Source organism: Pristiophorus japonicus, unplaced genomic scaffold (genome assembly GCF_044704955.1).
Source record: "Pristiophorus japonicus isolate sPriJap1 unplaced genomic scaffold, sPriJap1.hap1 HAP1_SCAFFOLD_136, whole genome shotgun sequence".
Taxonomy (NCBI): Eukaryota; Metazoa; Chordata; class Chondrichthyes; family Pristiophoridae; genus Pristiophorus; species Pristiophorus japonicus.
The window spans coordinates 1120175-1144185 of record NW_027251029.1 but is presented as its reverse complement, the minus strand read 5'-3'; the positions used below and the strand labels follow the sequence as shown (position 1 = coordinate 1144185).

Below are 24011 nucleotides of genomic sequence, written 5' to 3'. Positions count from 1 at the left end.
GGGCCAATGGACTGGTGGCTGAGGGCCAAGGGACCGGTGGCTGAGGGACAAGGGACCGGTGGCTGAGGGCCAAGGGACTGGTGGCTGAGGGCCAAGCGACCGGTGGCTGAGGGTCAAGTGACCGTTGGCTGAGGGCCAAGGAACTGGTCGCTGAGGGCCAAGGGACTGGTGGCTGAGGGCCAAGGGACCGGTGGCTGAGGGCCAAGGGACCGGTGGCTGAGGGCCAAGGGGCTGGTGGCTGAGAGCCAAGGGACCGGTGGCTGAGGGCCAAGGGACTGGTGGCTTAGAGCCAAGGGACCGGTGGCTGAGGGCCAAGGGACTGGTGGCTGAGGGCCAAGGGACCGGTGGCTGAGGGCCAAGGGACCGGTGGTTGAGGGCCAAGGGACTGGTGGCTGAGGGTCAAGGGACTGGTGGCTGAGGGTCAAGGGACTGGTGGCTGAGGGTCAAGGACCCGGTGGCTGAGGGCCAAGGGACTGGTGGCTGAGGGTCAAGGGACTGGTGGCTGAAGGCAAACGGACTGGTGGCTGAGGGTCAAGGACCCGGTGGTTGAGGGCCAAGGGGCAGGTGGCTGAGGGCCAAGGGACCGGTGGCTGAGGGTCAAGGACCCGGTGGTTGAGGGCCAAGGGCAGGTGGCTGAGGGCCAAGGGACCGTTGTCTGAGGGCCAAGGGTCCGGTGTCTGAGGGCCAAGGGACCAGTTGTGATGGCCAAAGGAATGGTTGCTGAGAGTCAAGGGACCGATGGCTGAGGGTCAAGGACCAGGTGGCTGAGGGTCAAGGACGCGGTGGTTGAGAGCCAAGTGACCGGTGGCTGAGGGCCAAGTGACCGGTGGCTGAGGGCCAAGGTTCCGGTCGCTGAGAGCCAAGGGACTGGTGGCTGAGGACCAAGGGACTGGTGGCTGAGGGTCAAGGGACTGGTGGCTGAAGGCAAACGGACTCGTGGCTGAGGGTCAAGGACCCGGTGGCTGAGGGCCAAGGGACTGGTGGCTGAGGGTCAAGGACCCGGTGGATGAGAGCCAAGTGACCGGTGGCTGAGGTCCAAGGGACTGGTGGCTGAGGGTCAAGGACCCGGTGGCTGAGAGCCTAATGACCCGTGGCTGAGGTCCAAGGGACTGGTGGCTGAGGGTCAAGGACCCGGTGGCTGAGAGCTTAGTGACCGGTGGCTGAGGGCCAAGGGACTGGTGGCTGACAACCAAGGGACTGGTGGCTGAGGGCCAAGGGACCGGTGGATGAGTGCCAAGGGTGCGGTCGCTGAGAGCCAAGGGACTGGTGGCTGAGGACCAAGGGACTGGTGGCTGAGGACCAAGGGACCGGTGGCTGAGAATCAAGGGACTGGTGGCTGAGGGCCAAGGGACCGGTGGATGAGGGCCAAGGGTCCAGTCGCTGAGAGCCAAGGGACCGGTGGCTGAGCACCAAGGGACTGGTGGCTGAGAATCAAGGGACTGGTGGCTGAGGGCCAAGCGAACGGTGGATGAGGGCCAAGGGTCCGGTCGCTGAGAGCCAAGGGACCGGTGGCTGAGCACCAAGGGACCAATTGCGAAGTGCCGAAAGAACAACTGCTGAGGGCTAAATCACCAGGTGCTAAGTGCTAAATGACCGCTTGCTGAGGGCCAAGGGACAAGTTGTGATGGCCAAAGGAATGGTTGCCGAGAGTAAAGGGACCGATGGCTGAGGGTCAAGGACCCGGTGGCTGAGGGCCAAGGGACTAGTGGCTGAGGGCCAAGGGACTGGTGGCTGAGGGTCAAGGGACTGGTGGCTGAGGGTCAAGGGACTTGTGGCTGAGTGTCAAGGACCCGGTGAGTGAGGGCCAAGGGACTGGTGGCTGAGGGTCAAGGGACTGGTGGCTGAGGGCCAAGGGACCGGTTGCTCAGTGCCAAGGGACCGCTGGCTGAGGGCCAAGGGACCGGTGGCTGATGGCCAAGGGACGGATTGCTGAGGGCCAAGAGACCGGTGGCTGAGGGCCAAGGGACCGGTGGCTGAGGGCCAAGGGACTGTTGGCTGAGGGCCAAGGGACCGGTGTCTGAGGGCCAAGGGACCAGTGTCTGAGGGCCAAGGGACCGGTCGCTGAGGGCCAAGGGACCGGTGTCTGAGGGCCAAGTGACCAGTGTCTGAGGGCCAAAGGGACCGGTGGCTGAGGGCCAAGGGTCCGGTCGCTGAGGGCCAAGGGACCGGTGTCTGAGGGCCAAAGGGACCGGTGGCTGAGGGCCAAGGGTCCGGTCGCTGAGAGCCAAGGGACTGGTGGCTGAGGGCCAAGGACCCGGTGGCTGAGAGCCTAGTGACCGGTGGCTGAGGGCCAAGGGACTGGTGGCTGAGGACCAAGGGACTGGTGGCTGAGGGCCAAGCGTCCGGTGGCTGAGAGTCAAGGGACCGGTGGCTGAGTGCCAAGAGACCAGTGGCTGAGGGTCAAGGGACTGGTGGCTGAGGGTCAAGTGACCGTTGGCTGAGGGCCAAGGGATTGGTGGCTGAGGGCCAAGGGACCGGTGGCTGAGGGCCAAGGGACCGGTGGCTGAGGGCCAAGGGACCGGTGGCTGAGGGCCAAGGGACCGGTGGCTGAGGGCCAAGGGACCGGTGGCTGAGGACCAAGGGTCCAGTTGCTGAGGGCCAAGGGACCGGTGGCTGATGGCCAAGGGACCAGTGGCTGAGGGCCAAGGGACTGGTGGCTGAGGGCCAAGGGACTGGTGGCTGAGGGCCAAGGAACCGGTCGCTGAGGGCCAAGGGACCGGTGTCTGAGGGCCAAGGGACCGGTGGCTGAGTTCCAAGGGACCGGTGTCTGAGGGCCAAGGGACCGGTGGCTGAGGGCCAAGGGACCGTTGTCTGAGGGCCAAGGGTCCGGTGTCTGAGGTCCAAGGGACCGGTTTCTGAGGGCCAAGGGACCGGTGGCTGAGGACCAAGGGACCGTTGTCTGAGGGCCAAGGGTCCGGTGTCTGAGGGCCAAGGGACCGGTGGCTGAGGGCCAAAGGGACCGGTGGCTGAGGGCCAAAGGGACCGGTGGCTGAGGGACAAAGGGACCGGTGGCTGAGGGCCAAGGGACCGGTGTCTGAGGGCCAAGGGACCGGTGTCTGAGGGCCAAGGGACCAGTGTCTGAGGGCCAAAGGGACCGGTGGCTGATGGCCAAAGGACCGGTGGCTGAGGGCCAAGGGACCGGTGTCTGAGGGCCAAGGGACCGGTGGCTGAGGGACAAGGGACCGGTGGATGAGGGCCAAGGGTCCAATTGCGAAGTGCCTAAAAAACAATTGCTGAGGGCTAAATCACCAGGTGCTCAGTGCTAAATGACCGGTTGCTGAGGGCCAAGGGACATGTTGTGATGGCCAAAGCAATGGTTGCTGAGAGTCAAGGGACCGATGGCTGAGGTTCATGGACCCGGTGGCTGAGGGTCAAGGGACTGGTGGCTGAGGGTCAAGGACGCGGTGGCTGAGAGCCAAGTGACCGGTGGCTGAGGGTCAAGGACCCGGTGGCTGAGGGTCAAGGGACTGGTGGCTGCGTGTCAAGGGACTTGTGGCTGAGTGTCAAGGACCCGGTGAGTGAGGGCCAAGGGACTGGTGGCTGAGGGTCAAGGACGCGGTGGCTGAGAGCCAAGTGACCGGTGGCTGAGGGTCAAGGACCCGGTGGCTGAGGGTCAAGGGACTGGTGGCTGAGGGTCAAGGGACTTGTGGCTGAGTGTCAAGGACCCGGTGAGTGAGGGCCAAGGGACTGGTGGCTGAGGGTCAAGGGACTGGTGGCTGAGGGCCAAGGGACCGGTTGCTCAGTGCCAATGGACCGCTGGCTGAGGGCCAAGGGACCGGTGGCTGAGGGCCAAGGGACTGTTGGCTGAGGGCCAAGGGACCGGTGTCTGAGGGCCAAGGGACCGGTGGCTGAGGGCCAAGGGACTGTTGGCTGAGGGCCAAGGGACCGGTGTCTGAGGGCCAAGGGACCAGTGTCTGAGGGCCAAGGGACCGGTCGCTGAGGGCCAAGGGACCGGTGTCTGAGGGCCAAGGGACCAGTGTCTGAGGGCCAAATGGACCGGTGGCTGAGGGCCAAGGGACTGTTGGCTGAGGGCCAAGGGACCGGTGTCTGAGGGCCAAGGGACCAGTGTCTGAGGGCCGAAGGGACCGGTGGCTGAGGGCCAAAGGGACTGGTGGCTGAGGGCCAAGGACCCGGTGTCTGAGGGCCAAAGGGACCGGTGTCTGAGGGCCAAAGGGACCGGTGGCTGAGGGCCAAGGGTCCGGTCGCTGAGGGCCAAGGGACCGGTGTCTGAGGGCCAAAGGGACCGGTGGCTGAGGGCCAAGGGTCCGGTCGCTGAGAGCCAAGGGACTGGTGGCTGTGGGCCAAGGACCCGGTGGCTGAGGGTCAAGGGACCGGTGGCTGAGTGCCAAGAGACCAGTGGCTGAGGGTCAAGGGACTGGTGGCTGAGGGCCAAGGAATTGGTGGCTGAGGGCCAAGGGACCAGTCGCTGAGAGCCAAGGGACCGGTGGCTGAGCACCAAGGGACCAATTGCGAAGTGCCGAAAGAACAACTGCTGAGGGTAAATCACCAGGTGCTAAGTGCTAAATGACCGCTTGCTGAGGGCCAAGGGACAAGTTGTGATGGCCAAAGGAATGTTTGCCGAGAGTCAAGGGACCGATGGCTGAGGGTCAAGGACCCGGTGGCTGAGAGCCAAGGGACTGGTGGCTGAGGGCCAAGGGGCTGGTGGCTGAGGGTCAAGGGACCGGTGGCTGAGGGCCAAGGGACTGGTGGCTGAGGGTCAAGGGACTGGTGGCTGAGGGCCAAGGGACCGGTGGCTGAGGGCCAAGGGACTTGTGGCTGAGGGTCAAGGTCTTGGTGGCTGAGGGCCAATGGACTGGTGGCTGAGGGTCAACGACCCGTTGGCTGAGGGTCAAGGCACTGGTGGCTGAGGGCCAAGCGTCCGGTGGCTGAGGGTCAAGGGACTGGTGGCTGAGGGCCAAGAATCCAGTCGCTGAGAGCCAAGGGACTGGTGGCTAAGGGTCAAGGGACCGGTGGCTGAGGGCCAAGGGACTGGTGGCTGAGGGCCAAGGGACTGGTGGCTGAGGGTCAAGGGACCGGTGGCTGAGGGTCAAGGGACCGGTGGCTGAGGGACAAGGGACTGGTGGCTGAGTGTCAAGGACTCGGTGGCTGAGGGCCATGGGACTGGTGGCTGAGGGTCAAGGACCCGGTGGCTGAGAGCCAAGTGACCGGTGGCTGAGGTCCAAGGGACTTGTGGCTGAGGGCCAAGGAACCGGTGGCTGCGGGCCAAGGGACTGGTGGCTGAGGACCAAGGGACTGGTGGCTGAGGGCCAAGCGTCCGGTGGCTGAGGGTCAAGGGACCGGTGGCTGAGTGCCAAGAGACCAGTGGCTGAGGGTCCAGGGACTGGTGGCTGAGGGTCAAGTGACCGTTGGCTGAGGGCCAAGGGACTTGTGACTGAGGGCCAAGGGACCGGTGGCTGAGGGCCAAGGGGCCGGTGGCTGAGGGCCAAGTGACCGTTGGCTGAGGGCCAAGGGACTTGTGACTGAGGGCCAAGGGACCGGTGGCTGAGGGTCAAGTGACCGTTGGCTGAGGGCCAATGGACTGGTGGCTGAGGGCCAAGGGACCGGTGGCTGAGGGACAAGGGACCGGTGGCTGAGGGCCAAGGGACTGGTGGCTGAGGGCCAAGCGACCGGTGGCTGAGGGTCAAGTGACCGTTGGCTGAGGGCCAAGGAACTGGTCGCTGAGGGCCAAGGGACTGGTGGCTGAGGGCCAAGGGACCGGTGGCTGAGGGCCAAGGGACCGGTGGCTGAGGGCCAAGGGGCTGGTGGCTGAGAGCCAAGGGACCGGTGGCTGAGGGCCAAGGGACTGGTGGCTTAGAGCCAAGGGACCGGTGGCTGAGGGCCAAGGGACTGGTGGCTGAGGGCCAAGGGACCGGTGGCTGAGGGCCAAGGGACCGGTGGTTGAGGGCCAAGGGACTGGTGGCTGAGGGTCAAGGGACTGGTGGCTGAGGGTCAAGGGACTGGTGGCTGAGGGTCAAGGACCCGGTGGCTGAGGGCCAAGGGACTGGTGGCTGAGGGTCAAGGGACTGGTGGCTGAAGGCAAACGGACTGGTGGCTGAGGGTCAAGGACCCGGTGGTTGAGGGCCAAGGGGCAGGTGGCTGAGGGCCAAGGGACCGGTGGCTGAGGGTCAAGGACCCGGTGGTTGAGGGCCAAGGGGCAGGTGGCTGAGGGCCAAGGGACCGTTGTCTGAGGGCCAAGGGTCCGGTGTCTGAGGGCCAAGGGACCAGTTGTGATGGCCAAAGGAATGGTTGCTGAGAGTCAAGGGACCGATGGCTGAGGGTCAAGGACCAGGTGGCTGAGGGTCAAGGACGCGGTGGTTGAGAGCCAAGTGACCGGTGGCTGAGGGCCAAGTGACCGGTGGCTGAGGGCCAAGGTTCCGGTCGCTGAGAGCCAAGGGACTGGTGGCTGAGGACCAAGGGACTGGTGGCTGAGGGTCAAGGGACTGGTGGCTGAAGGCAAACGGACTCGTGGCTGAGGGTCAAGGACCCGGTGGCTGAGGGCCAAGGGACTGGTGGCTGAGGGTCAAGGACCCGGTGGATGAGAGCCAAGTGACCGGTGGCTGAGGTCCAAGGGACTGGTGGCTGAGGGTCAAGGACCCGGTGGCTGAGAGCCTAATGACCGGTGGCTGAGGTCCAAGGGACTGGTGGCTGAGGGTCAAGGACCCGGTGGCTGAGAGCCTAGTGACCGGTGGCTGAGGGCCAAGGGACTGGTGGCTGACAACCAAGGGACTGGTGGCTGAGGGCCAAGGGACCGGTGGATGAGTGCCAAGGGTGCGGTCGCTGAGAGCCAAGGGACTGGTGGCTGAGGACCAAGGGACTGGTGGCTGAGGACCAAGGGACCGGTGGCTGAGAATCAAGGGACTGGTGGCTGAGGGCCAAGGGACCGGTGGATGAGGGCCAAGGGTCCAGTCGCTGAGAGCCAAGGGACCGGTGGCTGAGCGCCAAGGGACTGGTGGCTGAGAATCAAGGGACTGGTGGCTGAGGGCCAAGCGAACGGTGGATGAGGGCCAAGGGTCCGGTCGCTGAGAGCCAAGGGACCGGTGGCTGAGCACCAAGGGACCAATTGCGAAGTGCCGAAAGAACAACTGCTGAGGGCTAAATCACGAGGTGCTAAGTGCTAAATGACCGCTTGCTGAGGGCCAAGGGACAAGTTGTGATGGCCAAAGGAATGGTTGCCGAGAGTAAAGGGACCGATGGCTGAGGGTCAAGGACCCGGTGGCTGAGGGCCAAGGGACTAGTGGCTGAGGGCCAAGGGACTGGTGGCTGAGGGTCAAGGGACTGGTGGCTGAGGGTCAAGGGACTTGTGGCTGAGTGTCAAGGACCCGGTGAGTGAGGGCCAAGGGACTGGTGGCTGAGGGTCAAGGGACTGGTGGCTGAGGGCCAAGGGACCGGTTGCTCAGTGCCAAGGGACCGCTGGCTGAGGGCCAAGGGACCGGTGGCTGAGGGCCAAGGGACTGGTGGCTGAGGACCAAGGGACTGGTGGCTGAGGGCCAAGCGTCCGGTGGCTGAGAGTCAAGGGACCGGTGGCTGAGTGCCAAGAGACCAGTGGCTGAGGGTCAAGGGACTGGTGGCTGAGGGTCAAGTGACCGTTGGCTGAGGGCCAAGGGATTGGTGGCTGAGGGCCAAGGGACCGGTGGCTGAGGGCCAAGGGACCGGTGGCTGAGGGCCAAGGGACCGGTGGCTGAGGACCAAGGGTCCAGTTGCTGAGGGCCAAGGGACCGGTGGCTGATGGCCAAGGGACCAGTGGCTGAGGGCCAAGGGACTGGTGGCTGAGGGCCAAGGGACTGGTGGCTGAGGGCCAAGGAACCGGTCGCTGAGGGCCAAGGGACCGGTGTCTGAGGGCCAAGGGACCGGTGGCTGAGGTCCAAGGGACCGGTGTCTGAGGGCCAAGGGACCGGTGGCTGAGGGCCAAGGGACCGTTGTCTGAGGGCCAAGGGTCCGGTGTCTGAGGTCCAAGGGACCGGTTTCTGAGGGCCAAGGGACCGGTGGCTGAGGACCAAGGGACCGTTGTCTGAGGGCCAAGGGTCCGGTGTCTGAGTGCCAAGGGACCGGTGGCTGAGGGCCAAAGGGACCGGTGGCTGAGGGCCAAAGGGACCGGTGGCTGAGGGACAAAGGGACCGGTGGCTGAGGGCCAAGGGACCGGTGTCTGAGGGCCAAGGGACCGGTGTCTGAGGGCCAAGGGACCAGTGTCTGAGGGCCAAAGGGACCGGTGGCTGATGGCCAAAGGACCGGTGGCTGAGGGCCAAGGGACCGGTGTCTGAGGGCCAAGGGACCGGTGGCTGAGGGACAAGGGACCAGTCGCTGAGGGCCAAGGAACAGGTGGCTGAGGGCCAAGGGACCGTTGTCTGAGGGCCAAGGGTCCGGTGTCTGAGGGCCAAGGGACCAGTTGTGATGGCCAAAGGAATGGTTGCTGAGAGTCAAGGGACCGATGGCTGAGGGTCAAGGACCAGGTGGCTGAGGGTCAAGGACGCGGTGGTTGAGAGCCAAGTGACCGGTGGCTGAGGGCCAAGGTTCCGGTCGCTGAGAGCCAAGGGACTGGTGGCTGAGGACCAAGGTTCCGGTCGCTGAGAGCCAAGGGACTGGTGGCTGAGGGTCAAGGGACTGGTGGCTGAGGGCAAACGGACTGGTGGATGAGGGTCAAGGACCCGGTGGCTGAGGGCCAAGGGACTGGTGGCTGAGTGTCAAGGACCCGGTAGATGAGAGCCAAGTGACCGGTGGCTGAGGTCCAAGGGACTGGTGGCTGAGGGTCAAGGACCCGGTGGCTGAGAGCCTAGTGACCGGTGGCTGAGGTCCAAGGGACTGGTGGCTGAGGGTCAAGGACCCGGTGGCTGAGTGCCAAGTGACCGGTGGCTGAGGTCCAAGGGACTGGTGGCTGAGGGTCAAGGACCCGGTGGCTGAGAGCCTAGTGACCAGTGGCTGAGGGCCAAGGGACTGGTGGCTGACAATCAAGGGACTGGTGGCTGAGGGCCAAGGGACCGGTGGATGAGAGCCAAGGGACTGGTGGCTGAGAACCAAGGGACTGGTGGCTGAGGGCCAAGGGACCGGTGGATGAGTGCCAAGGGTGCGGTCGCTGAGAGCCAAGGGACCGGTGACTGAGAGCCAAGGGACTGGTGGCTGAGAACCAAGGGACTGGTGGCTGAGGGCCAAGGGACTGGTGGCTGAGAATCAAGCGACTGGTGGCTGAGAATCAAGGGACTGGTGGCTGAGGGCCAAGCGACCGGTGGATGAGGGCCAAGGGACCAGTCGCTGAGAGCCAAGGGACCGGTGGCTGAGCACCAAGGGACCAATTGCGAAGTGCCGAAAGAACAACTGCTGAGGGCTAAATCACCAGGTGCCAACTGCTAAATGACCGGTTGCTGAGGGCCAAGGGACAAGTTGTGATGGCCAAAGGAATGGTTGCCGAGAGTCAAGGGACCGATGGCTGAGGGTCAAGGACCCGGTGGCTGAGGGCCAAGGGACTATTGGCTGAGGGCCAAGGGACTGGTGGCTGAGGGTCAAGGGACATGTGGCTGAGGGCCAAGTGACCGGTGGCTGAGGGCCAAGGGACTGGTGGCTGAGGGTCAAGGGACTGGTGGCTGAGGGCCAAGGGACCGGTGGCTGAGGGCCAAGGGACTTGTGGCTGAGGGTCAAGGACTTGGTGGCTGAGGGCCAAGGGACTGGTGGCTGAGGGTCAACGACCCGGTGGCTGAGGGTCAAGGCACTGGTGGCTGAGGGCCAAGCGTCCGGTGGCTGAGGGTCAAGGGACTGGTGGCTGAGGGCCAAGAGTCCAGTCGCTGAGAGCCAAGGGACTGGTGGCTGAGGAACAAGGTACTGGTGGCTGAGGGCCAAGGGACCGGTGGCTGAGGGACAAGGGACCAGTGGCTGAGGGCCAAGGGACCAGTGACTGAGGGCCAAGGGACTGGTGGCTAAGGGTCAAGTGACCGGTGGCTGAGGTCCAAGGGACGTGGCTGAGGGCCAAGGAACCGGTGGCTGAGGCCCAAGGGACTGCTGGCTGAGGGTCAAGGACCCGGTGGCTGAGAGCCTAGTGACCGGTGGCTGCGGGCCAAGTTTTGGTCTCCTTATCTAAGGAAGGGTTTTCTTGCCTTGCTTAGATACCGAGTAAAGCTTCCTCAACACTGTCCACCAGACATTCCAAGGGCAGGTACACACTGGTTAGATACGGTGTATATCTCCCTCCTTCAGGGGAGGGGAACCAGTGAGTGTAGAACTGAACCCAGACAGAGTCAGCACCTTCAGGGGAAGGGAATCAGTGAGTGTAGAACTGAACCCAGACAGGGTCAGCACCTTCAGGGGAGGAGAGGGGAACCAGTGAGCGGAACTGAATCCAGCCAGAGTCAGCACTGAAGGGGAGGGTAACATAAGAAGATAAGAAATAGGAGCTCGAGTAGGCCACACGGCCCATCGAGCCTGCTGCGCCATTTAATAGGATCATGGCTTAATAGGACTCGGGTCCACCTCCCTGCCCACTCCCCATAACCCTTTAATCGATTATCGGTTAAGAAACTGTCAATCTCTTAAAGTTATTCAATGACCCAGCTTCCACAGCTCTCTGAGGCAGTGAATTCCACAGATTTACAATGCTCTGGGAGAAGAAATTTTTCCTCATCTCAGTTTTAAATGGGAGGTCCCTTATTCTGAGATTATGCTCCGTAGTTCTAGTCTCCCCTATCAGTGGAAACACCCTCTCTGCATCGACCTTGTCAAGCTGCTTCAAAACCTTATACGTTTCGATAAGATCACATCTCATTCTTCTGAATTCCAATGAGTGGAGGCCCAAGCTCCTCAAACGTTCCTCATAATTCAACACCTCATCTCCGGAATCAACTTAGGAAGCTTCTCTGAACTGCCTCCAAAGCCAGTCTGTCCTTTCATAAATGTGGAAGCCAAAACTGCACGCAGTAGTCTAAGTGTGGCCACACTAATACCCTGTATGACTGTGGCAAGACTTCCCTGCTTTAAAACTCCATCCCCTTTGCAATAGAGACCAAGATTCCATTGGATTTTCTGTTCAATTGCTGTACCTACATACTAAACTTTTGTTTCGTGCACAAGTACCCCCAGGTCCCACTGTACTGTAGCAATTTGCAATTTTTCTCCATTTAAATAATAATTATCTCTTTGATTTCTTGTTCTGCCAAAGTGCATGACCTAACACTTTCCCACATTTTACTCGATCTGCCAAATTTATGCCCACTCACTTAGCCTTCCTATGTCCTTTTTGCAGATTTTTTGTGACCTCCTCACACATTGCTTTTCCTCCCATCTTTGTATCATCAGTGTAGTGGGAATTTTTAGAAACTCCGCTTTATGCATTCTGGCGATGTTATAATGGTCAAATAAAGTCTGCTGATTCTGAGTCATGTGGAAAGAAGAAGTTGGACAAAGTATGGTTGTAGTGCAAACAGATGTATGCATGTTTTTTCTCTGATAAGGAGGAACGAATGCCCTAAACGCTGAACTCAGGGTCCCATGTACTTTATTGTGAAAGGTTTTTCTTCATCCATTGTAACCACAATGACGCACGTGCTTGTGGGTTGCGAGATTAATATGGAACGGCCGGGCGAGTTCGGGGGCAAGAGGCTGAGGAGCTTTTAGACTGATCTCCAACTCGGCCGAGTCTCTGTATACAAAAAATAAACTTGGGTGTTTTCCACTTGAGCAGATGGGTGTCTGAGTCATATTCTTTAACATATTTTCCACCCCAACAATTTGGCTACATTACACTCGGTCCTTTCTTCCAAGTCGTTAACGTAGATTGTTAATAGTTGGGGTCCCAGCACTGATCCCTGTGGCACCCGACTAGTTACTGATTTCCAACCCGAGAATGAACCAATTATCCCGACTCTCTGTTTTCTGTTAGTGAGCCAATCCTCTATCCATGCTAATATATTACCACCAAACCCATGTTTTTTTTAATCTTGTGTGGTAACCTTTTATGTGGCACCTTGCCAATGCCTTCTGGAAGTCCAAATACACCACATCCACTGGTTCCCCTTGATCCACCCTGTTTGTTACATTGGTGGAGCCCAGATGATATTGGACAGGAGACGGTCGGTTGTCGGTGCGGGGCAGGAATTGGAGATGTAAGTGGGCTGGTGAGCCTCATAAACACCTGCTTTAGGTCCCAGGCCCCAATCACAGGCCACAGGCCCTGGGATGGCCCCGTGGTGACAGGCCCGGGTCAGCGGGTTCACTGGCCGCCATCTTGGACGGTTCATGGCGCATGTGCGGCCACCTTGTTGCAGGAACCAAGACATTTAGCAAAACATCAAATGCTGATATTTGTGTGCTGGGGTCCGGCCAAATATCAGCCGCAGTTCCCCATACACCTCTGCAGGGAATTCCACAGGTTAACAACTCTCTGAGTGAAGAGGTTTCTCCTCATCTCCTTCTTAATTGGCCTACCGCTTATCCTAAGACTATGTCCCCTGGTTCTGGACTTCCCCAACATCGGGAACAATCTACCCGCATCTACCCTGTCCAGTCCCGTCAGAATCTTATACATTTCCATCAGATACCCTCTCATCGTTCTAAACTCCAGTGAATAAAGGCCCAGTTGATCCAGTTTCTCCTCATATGACAGTCCAGCCATCCCGGGAATCAGTCTGGTGAACCTTCCCTGCACTCCCTCAACAGCAATAACGTCCTTCCTCAGATTAGAAGACCAAAACGGAACACAATATTCCAGGTGAGGCCTCACTAAGACCCTGTACAGCTGCAGTAAGAACTCCCTGCTCCTATACTCAAAGACCCGAGCTATGAAGGCCAACATACCATTTGCCTTCTTCACTGCCTGTTGCACCTGTATGCCAACCTTCAATGACTGATGACCCATGACACGCAGGTCTCGTTGCACCTCCCCTTTTCCTAATCTGCCGCCATTCAGATAATATTCTGCCCCAGTGTTTTTGCCCCCAAAATGGATAACCTCACATTTATCCACATTATTCTGCATCTGCCATGCATTTGCCGACTCACCTAACCTGTCCAAATCACCCTACAGCCTGTCAGCGTCCTCCTCACAGCTCACACCGCCACCCAGTTTAGTGTCATCTGCAAACTTGGAGATATTACACACAAGTCCTTCATCCAAATCATTGATTTTTATTGTAATGAGCTGGGGTCCCAGCACTGAGCGCTGCGGCACTCCACAAGTCACTGCCTGCCATTCTGAAAAGGACCCGTTTATCCCGACTCTCTGCTTCCTGTCTGCCAACCAGTTCTCTATTCACGTCAGTACATTACCCCCAATACCATGTGCTTTGACTTTGCACACCAATCTCTTGTGTGGGACCTTGTCAAAAGCCTTCTGAAAGTCCAAATACACCACATCCACTGGTTCTCCCTAGTCCACTCTGCTAGTTACATCCTCAAAAATTCCAGAAGATTAGTCAAGCATGATTTCCCTTTCATAAATCCATGCTGACTTGGACTGATCCTGTCACTGCTTTCCAAATGCCCTGCTATTTCATCTTTAATAATTGATTCCAACATTTTCCCCACTGCTGATGTCAGGCTAACTGGTCAATAATTACCCGTTTTCTCTCTCCCTCCTTTTTTAAAAAGTGGTGTTACATTAGCTACCCTCCAGTCCATAGGAACTGATCCCGAGTCAATAGAATATTGGAAAATGACCACCAATGCATCCACTATTTCTCGGGCCACTTCCTTAAATACTCTGGGACGCAGACTATCAGGCCCTGGTGATTTATCAGCCTTCAATCCCATCAATTTACCTAACACAATCTCCCGCCTAATAAGGATATCCTTCAGATCCTCCTTCTCACTCGACCCTCGGTCCCCAAGTACATTCGGAACATTATTCGTGTCTTCCTTCATGAAGACAGAACCGAATTATTTGTTCTTTTGGTCTGCCATTTCTTTGTTACCCATTGTAAATTCACCTGAATCCGACTGCAAGGGACCTACGTTTGTCTTCACTAATCTTTTTCTCTTCACATATTTGCAGAAGCTTTTATGTTCCAAGCAAGCTTCCCTCCTAATGAAACCCTTAGTCCTCCCCTGTTGAATTCTAAATTACTCCCAGTCCACAGTTTTGCTGCTTTTTCTGGCCAATTTTGGTGCCTCTTCCTTGGTTTTAAAACTATCCTTAATTTCCCTTGTTAATCACGGTTGAGCAACGTTCTCCGTTCTATTTTTACTCCAGACAGGGATGTACAATTGCTGAAGTTCACCCGTGTTTTCTTTAAATGTTTACCATTGCCTATCCACTGTCAACTCTTTTAGTATCCTTGGCCAGTCTATTCTAGAATTGCCAAATTCACACCTCAGACCGTCAAAGTTCCTTTTCCTTAATTTCAGGACCCTAGTTTCTGAATTAACTGTGACACTCTCCACCTTAATGAAGAATTCTACCATATTATGTTATATTTCCCTAAGTGGCCCCGCACAACAAGATTGCTAATTAGACGCTTCTCATTACACATCACCCAGTATAGGATGGCCTGCTCTCTTATTGGTTCCTCAACATATTGGTCGAGAAACCCATCCCAAATACACTCCAGGAAATCCTCCTCCACCACATTACGACCATGTGGTTAACCCAAACTATAAGTAGATTAAAGTCACCCATGATAACTGCTGTACCACCACTGCATACATCCCTTATTTCTTGTTTGATGCTGTCCCCAACCTTACCACTACTAAACAGTGAGATAGACATTGCAGCAAGGGTCTGGTTATTGTGAAACAACAATTCTAGAAGAACAGTGACCCCGACATGATTTGAACAAGCAGCCCTTTGATCTAGAATCAGACGCACTACCGTTAAACCACGAGGTTTACACAGTAGTTAAGGGATGTTCGTCTATATGAAGGTTCTGCAATACAAGGGACTTTAAATTCCCCGCCTATTAAAATACAGTGAGTAAAATGGGATATGGTTTAACAGTCACATGCAAAGTGTCATGTGATGATGCTTGGGGTCACTAGACGCCAGCGGGCGCCACTGTCGGAGGTCATCGGGCTGTACGCGCGTGTGCGCGGGCCCTGGTATTTAAGAGCGAGTACTGTGTCACGTGGGCACTTTGGGAATAAGTAAAGTTGAACCAGGTTTACAGTAGAGTGAGTTTACAGTAACAAGTCTGTCGAGTCATTCTATACATTGCACAAAACACAGGACAAATGATTGAAGTATGGAGTGTCCCTGAGTTAGCATTTGTTTGATTGTGCAAAAGAAGGTGAGGGGTTAATTCATGATGCTTTCCCGTGAAAGCAAGACAAAAGGTGAAGAAAAAAACCATACGGTGACTGTCCGGTGAGCGCTGCTTGCGCTACCTGGTGGGAATGGGCAGTAATTTTAAAGCCTTTTGTATTGCAGAACCTTCATAAAGCCGAACATCTCCAGCTTACTGTGTAGGCCTCGTGGCGCAACGGTAGCGCGTCTGACTCCAGATCAGAAGGTTACGTGTTCAAATCACGTCGTGGTCACTGTTCTTTTGGATATTGTTCTTCCAGAATTAATATTTCATTTGCAGTTTGAAAATAAACAGACCTTGCTCCAAGGTCTGTCTCACTGTTTCCCCGGTGTCAGGCAGAGATACGCCTGCTGCCCTCAATTATTTCATGTGACAGGACACAAATTTTCAAAATCAATCTGCAGGTGGCTACACACAGCAGAGAGAAGTCAGGATGGCCGAGTGGTCGAAGGTGCTGTGTTCAGTTCAAAATCTATCTTGAAGACAAGGTTCCAAATCCCACTTCTGGTGTTTATTATTTTTAATCATTAAGCAGAAACAAACACCAACTTTGTAAATATTGAACCATTCATGTTAATTATTTCATTTTCTCTAATCTTTAATTGATCAATGTTCAAAATGTTTGCGCGGGGTTGCGATGCGGGGAGTTTTCACGTGTTAAACGAATGTGATAACCACTACACTACTGAAACACTGCAATTGACACAATGCCAGGAACATAACCAGAGCTTTAACCTACACAGCTGGCCGATACTTCAGGAGCTGGTTTTCCGAGAATAGAATGACGGTGCTGTATTTAGGAAGGCAGTGAGTGTGGTAGGAATTGATCTCGTGTTTCCCAGACTTTGCACATCGGAACAGGAGCTGGCCATTTAGCAGCGAGTGGTTAGGATCAGGAATGCACGGCTTGAGACTTTCTGGCCTCAGGTAAGAAGGTGGTGCTCAGGAATAAGGTGAAAGGTTGAATCTTCTGCACTGACTCTCTTTAACAAACTCCAGCACCAGGTCAGACGGAAATGTTAAGCGAGCAGCTGAACTGCTGAATCCCACTTTGAAGGAGTTGGCCGTGGTGTCAAACAAATGTGTTCCGTTTAATGATAATAATTGTTAGAAATGGAATTCAAGCTGAACACACGTGAAGAGGAGACAGTGACCAGAACACAGCACCTTCGACTGCCCGGCCATCCTGACTACTCAGCGCTGTGTGTGGCCACCTGCAGGTTGATTTTGAACTTTTGTGTCCTGTCACATGAAATAAATGACGGCAGCAGGCGTATCTCTGCCTGACACAGGGGAAACAGTGAGACAGACCTTGGAGCAAGGGTCTGGTTATTGCCAAACAGCAAAGGAAATATTAATTCTGGAAGAACAATATCCAAAAGAGCAATATCATAACGTGATTTGAACACACAGCTTTTGGATCTGGAGTCAGACACACTACCGTTGGACCACCAGGCCTACACTGCGAGCTGGAGATGTTCGTCTATATGAAGGTTCTGCAATACAAGAGGCTTTAAAATCCCCGCCCATTCCCACCAGGTATCAGAAGCAGCGCTCAGCTGACAGTCACCGGATGGTTTGTTCGAAAACTTTTCTCTTGCTTTCACGGGAAACCATCATTAATTAACCCCTCACCTTGTTTACACAATCAAACAAATGCTAACTCAGGGACACTCCATACTTCAATCATTTGACCTGTGCTTTGGGGAGCGGGCAGGGAAGTGGACCTGAGTCCATTATCAGATCAGCCATGATTGTATTAAATGGTGGAGCAGGCTCGAGGGGCCGTATGGCCCACTCCTGCTCCTATTTCTCATGATCTTATGTTCTTATGCATGTTAACCCATTTTACGCACTGTATTTTAGCTTTCTGGTTGAAAGTGTTCATTGCCGATGACACCACGAATCTGGCGCAACTTTTATCAAATTTATCAGCACCGATTATTCCTACCGTGCACACAAAATACAATCAGTAGTGAAGATAAAATTCCACCGTGTGTATTTTCAGATTCAACGCAGTAGCATTTCAAATAAAGTGAAAGAATTTTACACTGAAAAGATTTGCAAGTGTTACTTGTATTTGTGTCTTTAATTAAACTTTGAGGCGCCTGACTCCCGTTCATGCCACTGCTGAATGAGAAAGGAGGATTCGACATTGACCAGACTGCACTGCCCCTGATATTTGTCAGCTCATCCTTTATATTCAGTGGTTTCTCCCCCTTTGATGGGCTGCAGTGTGGCGGATATCACGTTGGTCTCACACGCAAATGGTCCCCGGTGGAACCGTTTTATCTCACTCAAAGTTATCTATTTATTGGTGAAATAAAGAGCAATTAATGAATAAGGGAGCCCTTTTGCCAGGAGAATAAATAGCAAATACTGGAAATCTCAGCAGGTCAGGCAGCATTTGCAGGGAGACGAAACTCGCCTCTGATTGTTCATCAACAGCAAGTTTAAACATAATGTTTCTGCCTGGGATTGAGCCAGGGACCTTGTGCATGTAAAGCAAACGTGATAACCACTACACTACAGAAACCCCTTGTACAACGGCCCCCACAGCGTGGAGCTGACCAGTGAGCTCCCTCTGTGCAGATCGGGAATGTGTTGGCTCTCCTGAAACAAATTCTTCCCCGCACTGAAAGTTTTCAATCCTTCTCCTCTGCTCCACTTTACAGAAATGTCACGGATCACCCAGCCACCGTGTTCATTTCCACATCCTCACAGTGGGGCCACAGAGGCTCCTACCGTCACCCCGCGATCAGCGAACTCACCCAGTTTACAAAATTAAACCCCAAACACGTGCCCGGCAAAGTGCAGGAGAAGCCAGATAGTCTGTAATCTCGGTCTATCACAGAGAGTATTGGTATTCATGGTGATTACAGCAATTATTAAGCGTTTCACAGACGTCAATTAATTTTCTGCGGTGAATTGATCGAGGATTGAAACCAGGTTAGTGCGCCGGGTCTTAACCCCTCGACCACCAGGGAACAGTTGCGATACATGTCGAACCAGGTTCGTGCACCAGATCTTAACCCCTCGACCACCAGGGAACAGTTACGATGCATGTCGATACATTTATATATATTTATATAAGAACCTGAATGTCAATGGCTACCAACCTAGACCTCGTGGCGCCCACGGTAGTGCGTCTAACTTTGAGTGAGAGAAACGGTTCCACAGTGACACCTGTCATGTGTTCGACATGGTTACTGCTTGTACTATTACAAGGAGTGCCACCAGAGGGCACTGCAGTGGGAGACTTGTAGCTTACCTGCACAGGTGTGCCTGGCCTAGTATAAAAGGGAGGCCACCAGGTGTGATCCTCACTCTGTGGTTATCAATAAAGGACTCAGGTCACGACAGTTAAAGAATGACTCATTGTCTCGTAAGTCATTATCAGAGCATTTGAAGGTATAACAAGGGAGCCAAAAGCCTCAGAAACTGGAAATTCTACCAAAGCGTCAGAGTCATGCTGTAGGTGCCTGGGACAACACATTGCTCAAAGTTCTCCACACGTGAAGGCAGAGTGTTTCTTCGACAGAAAGACTGGGCATCTTGCGAAGGCATGCCGACTGAAGGTTAAACCTATTTTTAAAGCTATGAGTCCAGCGTTCAAAGCTATGAGTAGAAATCTCAAGAGACTACATAGTATGGAAGACCAACAACACGATGAGGAGATGTTAGAGTTACACATCATCAGGAGCACTAGTTTAACGGACAGTGATTCGGAAAGCATCAAAATCCACATAGATGTTGCTGGATTCAAGATACCAATGGAAATTGACACGGGTGCATCCGTGAGTGTAATACCGGCGTCACTGTACCGCGACAAATTACGTGATTTCCAACTGGAGAAACCCAAGATAGAGCAGCGAGGCTACTCGGGAGAGTAAATTCCTGTGGTTGGTCATATCACTGTACCGATCGGTGAAATATAAAGATTAATTTCAGAACTTGCCTCGAATAGTAGTGAAAAGAGACAAGTCTGCCTTAGAAGGAAGAAATTGATTAAGCTCACTGAAGCTGGATTGTAGACATTTTCATCAACGGATGAGGTTATCAAGAAGTATCCAAAGGTGTTCTGCGAAACGGACTGTCCGATCCAAAGGCTTCAAGGCGAGTGTCAGGGTACAGAAGGACGCTAGATTGGTTTACTACAAGCCTCGTTCCGTACCATATGCACTCAAGGAGATAGTTGAGCATGAACTCAAAAAACTAGAAGGTGTTAAACGTTACACTGCGGAAACATCTCCACTTTCAGCACAAGATTAACAAAATTAAACCCAATGAGATCGGGAGAAAAGTTCCTCACATGCTCAAGGCAAAATAAATAATTGTCGTTCTACAAAAGAATGAACAAATTTCAGCACCAGGTCAGAATGAAATGTTCAGCGAGCAGGTGGACTGCTGAATCGCACTTTTAAGGAGTTGGAGGTGACAAAGCAAATGGGTTCTGCCGAATGATTCAATATCAGAAATGTCTGCAATAGGATTCGAACACTATCTATAGTGACCTGAACACATCACCATGACCACTCGGCCATCAGTACTATTCACTGCTGTGTGTGGCCACCTGCAGGTTGATTTTGAACTTTTGTGTCCTGTCACATGAAATAAATCAGGGCAGCAGGCAGATCTCTGCCTGACACCGGGGAAAGAGTGAGACAGACCTTGGAGCAAGGGTCTGGTTATTGTCAAACAGCAAATGAAATATTAATTCTGGAAGAATAACATTGAAACGAAATGTGATCCTGACACCCAGAAACAAGTGCTAAGGCAAAAGGTTAAATGCTGCATTCCTTCCTGCAAAAAATTCCTTTCACAACCATTTCTCTGAACAAAACGTCACAAAACAAAAATGTTCCTTTCAAAGTCATTAAACTCCCGAATTTCCACGCCCCGCGACTCTCCTGAATCAGATGCCTCAAGTTTTGCGGACTCCATCCATATCCCTTTGCTCCAAGGTCTGTCTCCCTGTTTCCCCGGTGTCAGCCAGAGATCCGCCTGCTGCCCTCATTTATTTCACTCTCTAATATTCCAACAGCAGCCATGGTTGTGTGAAGGTTTGTATTCTGTTAATCGTCGCCAATTGTTGTGAAAAGTTCAACACCAAGAGTCTGAGTACTGTGAGCTAAACTTAGTGTGATCTTAGTCTTCTTTATTACAACTCCAGAGTGCCTGAACAACATGGCTGCCAACCTTTTATACTGGCACTGCAGGTGTGGGCAGGTGACCATTAGGACTCCAACAGTCACGCCCTCTGGTGGCAAGTATGACATAGTTACATACTTCACATAATTGTTATCATTAAGAAGTTATAATTCCAATGAATGCCTGAATAATCAGAAAGGAGCCTGGTTTGTAGGACAAGGCTACATATCAGGAAGGAGCGTAGTTAGATGACAAGGGAAGTGATACTCTGAGGATAAGTTTGGAGAATAAAAAGAGTAAATACTGGAAACACTGAGCAGGCCAGGCAGCATCTGTGGAGAAAGAAACAGAGTTAACGTTTCAGGTTAATGACCTTCCATCAGAGGTTGGGCAGTTGTTTTCGGTAATACAATTAAAAGTTTCAATTGTCACGAAGCAGGGGTAAGGAAAATATATAAAATGTGGCATTTGTAACAGATAGTTTAGAATCCGATTAATGTTTGATCAATTTCTACACCGAGCTGAAAACTGCAACGTGTTTGAGTTATTCGGCTAACATTCGCAAGGTTTGGGTGCAAATACTATTAAATGTATGTTTCATTATTGTCTGCTTAATAACTCTGACATTTAATGTTGCGGACCCTATTCCTGCACTGCGTGTGTTCCAGCTCTGTTTGGAGCACCGATCCCTTCAATTCGTCGCTTACAGGGACAGTTGGATTCACCGTTTCTTTGTTTGGTGAAATTTAAAAGATTGAAAGCGGCGCACATCAAACTGGTCACCTACTCACTAACCGCTACACGCTGGTCCCGTGAGGTGGATGCACAGTTACTGTTACAAGCTTGAACGCAGGTACAAGCAGAACTCATTCATAGAAAGTCCAAGTCCCTGAGGCACCTGATTTTTAGCACCAAACTCCTTCGCAACGAGTTGCGGTTCGTGTGGGGTGATTTGGGCACATCTTTCCCCACACGACAACACTTCAAACACAACTCAATGGATGCAAAGCGCTTTGGGGCGTCATGAGTTCCTGAAAGGTGTTGTAGAAATGCAAGTCCTTCTTTGCAAAAGTTTGATGCAATTTCAAAATTCTTGGGTAAACTGAGGGCTCGTCCGGGATTTGAACCCGGGACCTCTCTCAAATTTCAAGCAACAACCCCGAAGCGAGAATCATACCCCTAGACCAAAGGGCCAACTGCTTAATGAACGTGGCGATGAGGTGCAACCATTATTGAAACATTTTTAGTGTGTTGCCATTCTTGATCGGAGGAGCACATGCGATGGAATCAGTGACTTTGCTTTTTCGACCTGTCTTCTGAAGCACCGCACGGTCCAACTCCGACAGTCAATGAGCTGTTGGGACGTTAGTGTATCCAGGCTGTGGGCGGTCACCCCGAGCGCAGCAGAGGGGTTTCTGCATTAGTTCTGGGTGCGGACAGTATCTTTCCCCTTCTCTCTTCCTCTTGTCTATAACCCTGTGCTTTGGTTTCTCTATTTATTCCCCTGTCTCGGTTTCTAGTGATTAAAAGGGAACAAAAGATGAAATGGGTCACACTGTGGAACAATTTCTCTCACTCAAAGTTAGACACACTACCGTGGGCAGCACGAGGTCTAGGTAGGTAGACGTTGATATTCAGGGTCACATATAAATATATATAAATATATCGACATGTATCGTAACAGTTCCCTGTTGGTCGAGCGGTTAAGACCCGGCGGACTAATCTGCTTTCAATCCTCGATCAACTCATCGCATAAAAATAATTGAGGTCTGTGAGACGATTAATAATTGCTGAAACCACCATGAATACCAATATTTCTGTGATAGACCGAGCTTACAGACTATCTGACTTCTCCTGTCCATTTCCGGGCATGTATTCCGGGTTTAATTTTGTAAACTGGGTGAGTTCGCTGATCGCGGATAGAAAGGTCGGAGCCTCTGTGGCCCCACTGTGACGATGTGGAAGTGAACACTGTGGCTGGGTGATCCCTGACATTTCTGTAAAGGGCAGCGGAGGAGAAGGATTGAGGACATTCAATGCAGGACAGAAGTTGTTTCAGATGAGCCAACACACAATGCCGATCAGCACAGACGGAGCTCACTGGTCACCTCCCCTCTGTTCGGGTTATTGTACCTGAGGTTTCTGTAGTGTAGTGGTTATCACGTTTGCTTTACACGGGGAAGGTCCTTGATTCAATCCCGAGTTTAGTCTCCTGGCAAATGCTGCCTGAACTGCTGAGATTTCCAGCATTTGCTATTTTTCTCCTGGGCTCCCTTGTTCCTTAATTGCTCTTCATTTCACTTCAATAAATAGATAACTTTGACTGAGAGAAATCGGATCCACCGGGGACCTTTTGCGTGTGAGGCCAACGTGATATACGCTGCACTGCAGCCCATCCAAAAGTGAGAAACCACTGAATATAAAGGATGAGCTGGTCAACGTGAAACCCTCCTTTCTTATTCAGCAGTGGCATGAACGGGAGTCAGACGCCACAAAGTTTAATTAAAGACAAAAATACAAGTAACACTTGCAAATCTTTTCAGTGTAAAATTCTTTCACTTTATTTGAAATCCGACAGCATTGAATCTGAAAATACGCACGGTGGGATTTTATCTTCACTACTGATTTTATTTTGTGTGCACGATAGGAAAAACCGGTGCTGCTAAATTTGATAAAAGTTTCCCCAGATCCCTGAAGACTTTGAACCAGAAAGCTAAAATACAGTGAGTAAAATGGGATATGGTTTTCGAGTTGAGATGCAAAGCACAGGCCAAATGATTGAAGTATGGAATGTACCTGAGTTAGCATTTGTTTGATTGTGCAAAAGTAGGTGAGAGGTTAATTAATGATGGTTTCCAGTGAAAGCAAGAGAAAAGTTTTCGAATAAACCATACGGTGACTGTCCGGTGAGCGCTGTTTGTGATACCTGGTGGGAATGGACGGGGATTTTCAAGCCCCTTGTATTGCAGAACCATCATATAGACAAAAAATCTCCAGTTCACTGTGTAGGTCTCATGGTGCAACGGTAGTGTGTCTGACTCTTGATCAGAAGGTTGCGTATTCAAATCACGTTAGGGACAGTGTTTTTTTGGATATTTTTCTTCCAGAATTAACATTTCATTTGCTGTTTGACAATAACCAGACCCTTGCTCCAAGGTCTGTCTCACTGTTTCCCCGGTGTCAGGCAGAGATACAACTGCTGCCCTCAATTATTTCATGCCACAGGTCACAAAATTTCAAATCAATCTGCAGGTGGCCACACACAGCAGTGAGTCGCCAGGATGGCCGAGCGGTCGAAGGTGCTATGTTCAGTTCAAAATCTATCTTGAAGACAAGGGTCCAAATGCCACTTCTGGTGTTTATTATTTTTAATCATTAAGCAGAAACAAAAAACAACTTTGTTAATATTGAACCATTAATGTCAATTGTTTCATTTTTTCTAATCTTTAATTGATCAATGATCACGGCCGGTTGCGATACGGGGATTTTTCACGTGTTAAGCGAATGTGATAACCACTACACTACGTAAACATTGCAATTGATACAATGCGAGGAACATAATCAGCGCTTTAACCTACAAAGCTGGCCGATACTTCAGGAGCTGGTTTTACAAGAATGGAATGACGGTGATATATTTTGGAAGGC

At 53.0% G+C, this 24011-nt stretch overlaps 2 non-coding genes across 2 annotated transcripts; one reads left to right on the top strand and one right to left on the bottom strand.

The window, feature by feature from the left end:
* The first annotated feature begins 15375 nt into the window (after positions 1 to 15375).
* On the top strand, positions 15376 to 15447 carry trnaw-cca (transfer RNA tryptophan (anticodon CCA)). The gene has a single exon. It is a non-coding gene; the product is annotated as a tRNA-Trp (tRNA).
* A 2231-nt stretch (positions 15448 to 17678) lies between these two features.
* Positions 17679 to 17751, bottom strand: trnav-uac (transfer RNA valine (anticodon UAC)). The gene has a single exon. It is a non-coding gene; the product is annotated as a tRNA-Val (tRNA).
* Positions 17752 to 24011: the final 6260 nt, after the last annotated feature.